Raw genomic sequence first — 6,384 nt, 5'->3', positions numbered from 1 at the left:
GTATGTATGTATGTATGTATGTATGTATGTATGTATGTATGTATGTATGTATGTATGTATGTATGTATGTATGTATGTATGTATGTATGTATGTAGGTATGTATGTAGTATGTATGTATGTATGTAGTATGTATGTATGTAGTATGTATGTATGTATGTATGTATGTATGTATGTATGTATGTATGTATGTATGTATGTATGTATGTATGTATGTATGTATGTATGTATGTATGTATGTATGTATGTATGTATGTATGTATGTATGTATGTATGTATGTATGTATGTATGTATGTATGTATGTATGTATGTATGTATGTATGTATGTATGTATGTATGTATGTATGTATGTATGTATGTATGTATGTATGTATGTATGTATGTATGTATGTATGTATGTATGTATGTATGTATGTATGTATGTATGTATGTATGTATGTATGTATGTATGTATGTATGTATGTATGTATGTATGTATGTATGTATGTATGTATGTATGTATGTATGTATGTATGTATGTATGTATGTATGTATGTATGATGTATGTATGTATGTATGTATGTATGTATGTATGTATGTATGTATGTATGTATGTATGTATGTATGTATGTATGTATGTATGTATGTATGTATGTATGTATGTATGTATGTATGTATGTATGTATGTATGTATGTATGTATGTATGTATGTATGTATGTATGTATGTATGTATGTATGTATGTATGTATGTATGTATGTATGTATGTATGTATGTATGTATGTATGTATGTATGTATGTATGTATGTATGTATGTATGTATGTATGTATGTATGTATGTATGTATGTATGTATGTATGTATGTATGTATGTATGTATGTATGTATGTATGTATGTATGTATGTATGTATGTATGTATGTATGTATGTATGTATGTATGTATGTATGTATGTATGTATGTATGTATGTATGTATGTATGTATGTATGTATGTATGTATGTATGTATGTATGTATGTATGTATGTATGTATGTATGTATGTATGTATGTATGTATGTTTGTATGTATGAATGTATGTATGTATGTATGTATGTATGTATGTATGTATGTATGTATGTATGTATGTATGTATGTATGTATGTATGTATGTATGTATGTATGTATGTATGTATGTATGTATGTATGTATGTATGTATGTATGTATGTATGTATGTATGTATGTATGTATGTATGTATGTATGTATGTATATGTATACATGTATGTACGTATTTCCTAATTATAGAAACTTAAGGGATTCAATTTCTATCTAATATAAAAGGATATGTTTTAAAATTAAATTAATTACATCGAATGGTCATTATAATAGTTGTTTTCATTATTTTAATCATACTGCGTGGCTACGTTTAAGCCGTCTTAGCTTTTGAGCCAATGAAGACGGCGACTACGCGGCCGCAAAATATTACCGGCGGCCAGCCGCCGCCGATTTGTGCCGTCTCGCCTTGTATCTCTAGTATCGACTTTTGTGACGCACAAGGAGGAAACAAACAGGGGTTTTTTCAATTTTCTTTCAGAGTTGCATAGAATGGTACTTTTTTGTGTATACACATGGAAAAGTACATAAAAAATGTAAACAATGCAAAAAATACATAAAAAACGTAAACAAAAAGAAAACAAACCATAACAAACTCATTGATTTATTTGTGAAATATTGAAATATGGTAATAAAATTGAAAATTCTTTTTGAGCACTGAATCTGAAATACGTTGTAGATAGGGAATCGAAAAACGAATCGATCTCTATATTAATTATTCTTCGGAGTACTTTCTATTAGATGCTGTGATGTAACAAACTTTGAAGAAATTACAAATTTAACAAAAAAGGGTTTATGCTTAAAAAAATTAAAAATATTCTTTCAACAACAAAACAGTCAATAGTGCCCGATGGGGAATTGATAGACTAATTGATTCCCATATTGATTTAGCCGGTGTATCGTAACAAACTTTGACAAATTCGCAAATTTTATGAAAAAGTTTTTTTAAACATTGAAAGGCTCACATTTTATGAAAAAAATATTTTCTTAAAATATTGATTAATCAATTAATCAATGAATATTTTAAAATTTTTTAGTATAAAAACTGTTTTATTAAATTTGTAAATTTGTCAAAGTTACGTTACACCGTCTTATAGCAAGTACTCAGGAAAAAAAATCAATATACGGTTCGATTTGTCTATTGATTCCCTATCGATCACATATTTTTTAGTTTTGCTGCTCAACGAATATTTTAAAATTTTTTGGTATAAAACCTTTTTCATAAAATTTGCGAATTTTTCAAAGTTTGTTACTTTATACCGTCTTATAGCAAGTACTCAGGAAAAAAATTGATTCCCTATCGTTCACATATTTCAGATTTTCTGCTCAACGAATATTTTAAAATTTCTTAGTATAAAATCTTTTTCAATTAATTTGCGAATTTGTCAATGTTACGTTACACCGTCTTATAGCAAGTACTCAGGAAAAAAAATCAATATATTGATCACATATTATAGTTTTGCTGCTCAAAGTATATTTTAAAATTTTTTAGTATAAAAACTTTTTCATTAAAGTTGCCAATTTGTCAAAGTTTGTTACGGTACACCGGCTAATAACAAGTACTCAATATACGGTTAGATTTGTCTGTTAATACCCTATCGGGCTTTGTTGACTGTTTTGTTGCTCAAAGAATATTTTTAATTTTGTATAAGTAAAAACACTTTTGGTTAAATTTTTAATTACTTCAAAGTTTGTTACATCACAGCATCTCATAGCAAGCATCGCGAAGAATATTTAATACAGAGATCGATTCCTTTTTCGATTCCCTATCGATTATATATTTCAGTTTTGGTGCTCAAATAAGATTTTTAATTTTATGACAATTTTTCACAATTTTATAAATAAAGCAATACGTTTGGCACAGGGTATACAGAGGCGTCACGAGCAAAAAACTATTTCCCTCTCTTTCGCACAAAACGAATTCAATAATTTTTTTTAGCTGTATTTTATATACCTCTTCTCACCAAACAATTTCAAAATCAAACAAAAGCTGATTTTAGACTTTTTTAAATGTCAAAAGTGACACCTCTGTATACTTTGTGCGTTTGGTATGGTTTGTTTTCTTTTTGTTTACACTTTTTTTGTAATTTTCCACGTGCATACAGAAAAAATACTTTTTTGCAACTCTGAAAAAAAGTTAGTTAAAGTTGAAAAAAGTTTGTTTTCTTCATAGAGGTGTTTGAATTTTCTGAAAATAGAGTCCCTTTACGCAGCAAATACAGATTTGCCTTTTTTACCCGTTTTTTCGCCCTAAGGCTGGGATTTCTTAATATACAGTGTCTCACATAAATATTCCAATTTATTATTTTTTTATGAATTACTGTGTTATTTTATGATGCTACTTTAAAATACTATTATTATAGTATTTAAAATTATCAAAATCATATTTTATAATACTTTGCCTTTAGAATAGAAAAAAAAATCGTTAATATCGAAAATACCTTTGGTTAAGGAGAGAAAAAATCATTATTTACTATCGAAAGTACTCATTTTGCCTGTTTTTTACTCTTTTTGCCCCCTCCTAATCCAAGTTCTGAAAAAACATATAGCCTATAACACTCTCCAAGTATAAATCTAATTATGTTTCAAATTTGAAAACCGTTTAGGCGTGAAACGGCGAATTCATTTGAATTCGCCGTACCTACTTATGGTTTTTGACATCTACGTAAACCAAAATTGCAAAAACAAAATACATGTAAAATGTTGTTGTTGCAGAACTGCCATTGAATTCGAAAGATATTAAAATTTGTAAGGAAAATATATTCTGAATTGAATAATGTTTGTTTCAAACGAAAAATTCTATTCCGGCAGATTAATTTGCAAAATTTAAGTGAGTGCCTGAAGTTAAGTAAAACTTAATTTTTTGTGAAAAATAAACATAGAAAAGTACATATTCGTGAAAATATTATATTACGAATGAATGAATATTTGTTGCGAATGGATAATTCTACTCTGGCGGAGTAATTTTCAATATTTAACCATAATGTAGCAGCCGCCGGACGGGTAAATACCTCATATGGGTTTTGTTATATAAAGCGTTCCGGAACAGACTTTTTTTTAGTTAATCTCTGTGTATATATAAAACAATATTGTTTAATTTGTTAACATTTAATAGATTTCAAAATTAAGCCATAACGTAGAAGTCAGCTGCCGCCAGCCGGGTAAATACTTCATATGCGTTTCTTAATATTAAGTGTTCCGGAAGAGATTTTTTTAGTTAATCTACACAATTTTAATATAAAATAAAACAATATTGTGTAATATGTTAACATTTAATAGAAGAAAATATTTTTCTTAAATAACATATTTGTATACATACTAATTATGCCATTTTTTAAATAAAATGATATTTGTTTACGAGATGCTTGGAATTTTCAGATTTTTTACATAAATAATTTAAAATATTAACGAAATTTTTCTCCGTTTAACGGACATTTTTAAATATAAAAATGTAAACAATAACAAACTTTGACATCTACGTAAACCAGGCGAATTAAGAAAAAATTATCAGCTGATTGAATAACACCACCTTATATGAATTCGCCTTGCTCTATATATAAAAAATTTAATGAATTCGCCGCAAAATGAAAAGACTTCACCTAATAATCTATTCGCCTTGGAACAGACAAAGAGATTTATAATATATATTAGGATTAATTTTCATATAGCTTTGGATCTAATTATTCTAATTATGGATACTTTTTTAATTATTAGCACCAGGTCTTTCTATGACCTATCATATGATACTAATATTGTTAAAATTGAGCATACCGTTCCCAATATATTGAATTAAGTAGATAGTTTTTGAACTCCTTAATTAGAAGAGAGCAAACAAAAAATGGTATTGTAGTATTTGTGTCAAAAGCAATATTCCATTTAGGGTCGTTCCTTGACTTCATAATTTCAGATCCTTATTTTAATGTTATTTTAATGTTTTAAAAACTTTTCATGAAAGGCAATGTTTTCATTGATCCAAAACAAGAAATAAACAAATTAATTAATTTTTAATTACTTGATTTTTTTTAGAAAACAGTAACTAATATTATACCCCCTATTAAAATACTTCTAGCCGAATTTAAATATAAAAAGGGATCTGGTAAATTATATAAGTCTTATATCATTACGCGGTTCCATTAAAAATGTCTATTATTTGCAGAAAATGTAAAAATGGATCTGACTTTGGTGGGAAATGTATTGGTCATAAGAGAATCCCATTTTTATTGCTTCCTAAAGTATAATAGGTAATTTCAATAAATACAAAAGTGTGTACATATATTCAATATTAATTATAATATTATTTTTGTTTATTTCGTTGAAGGATTAATGCGTTCCAAAATATAACTCTTACAATTTGATGGATTGATCATAAAATTTATGAAGAACTACAAAAATATTTTAGAGTCCTACGTTTTACAATTTTTGGAAGTGTACCCATCAACAGTTGGAAGATTAATACAGATTGCCTGAAAATTATCTTATAAGGTTTAGATTACAATACTTTTACATTACAATACATTGCATTAATATCAGAGTTTCATTGTCTTTAATACAAAATCATATTTGTTGTCAAAATGTATTGAACAATTTTCATTCATGTATTATGAAACCTATTTTTTTGGTTTATTTTCAATTTCAAATTATTTATGAAGAAAATTATATTGAAAAATAAAGAAAATTAATTTACAAATTAAAATCTAAAAGAAAACTACATACAAATAAAAATTTTCTAAAAGCGTAATACATATCATCATACCCATCATACTCTGTGGGGGAGCCCGGATATTAATGACAGAGGTGAGTGTTTACTTCAATACCTTTTAACTACTAACCTAAGTGTTTGCAACGTTTTTCAATAGGATCAGGGAACAGGTCATTGATATTACTTTGGTTTTTGTCTATATTAGACAAATATTTATTATGCTAAACGTCAAATTGTTATCATGATAAAAAATTAGTGGGTACAGACGGAATTTATTAGCGTTATAACGTCGGTATGACAGTGTTGTCTAAACAATTGATTAAACAACGTTGTCTTGATAACAAACGTCATTTTATTGTCAAATTTGTTTAGAATTTGGTTTTTGTGCAATTAAAATTGATTTTTAACATATGTTTTAGGGAAATTAGTGTTTATTTACAAAATTTGCATTTAATTTGAATTGCTTTTATAAAATATAGCATTTGTTCAATAATCTGTGAGTTGTCGTGATAAAATCAGCATTTTGTTACCCCTATGCATTAACATAAAGAAAAAACTGAAAATTTTTTTGCCGACGTTTTGTCAAGTGCCGTGATAAATATTTGTCTAATATAGACA

Source organism: Lucilia sericata, unplaced genomic scaffold, assembly GCF_015586225.1.
Source record: "Lucilia sericata isolate MDLA Ls3-8-SP2 unplaced genomic scaffold, ASM1558622v1 Contig000519F_arrow, whole genome shotgun sequence".
Taxonomy (NCBI): Eukaryota; Metazoa; Arthropoda; class Insecta; order Diptera; family Calliphoridae; genus Lucilia; species Lucilia sericata.
Note: the sequence above shows the minus strand (reverse complement) of the source record.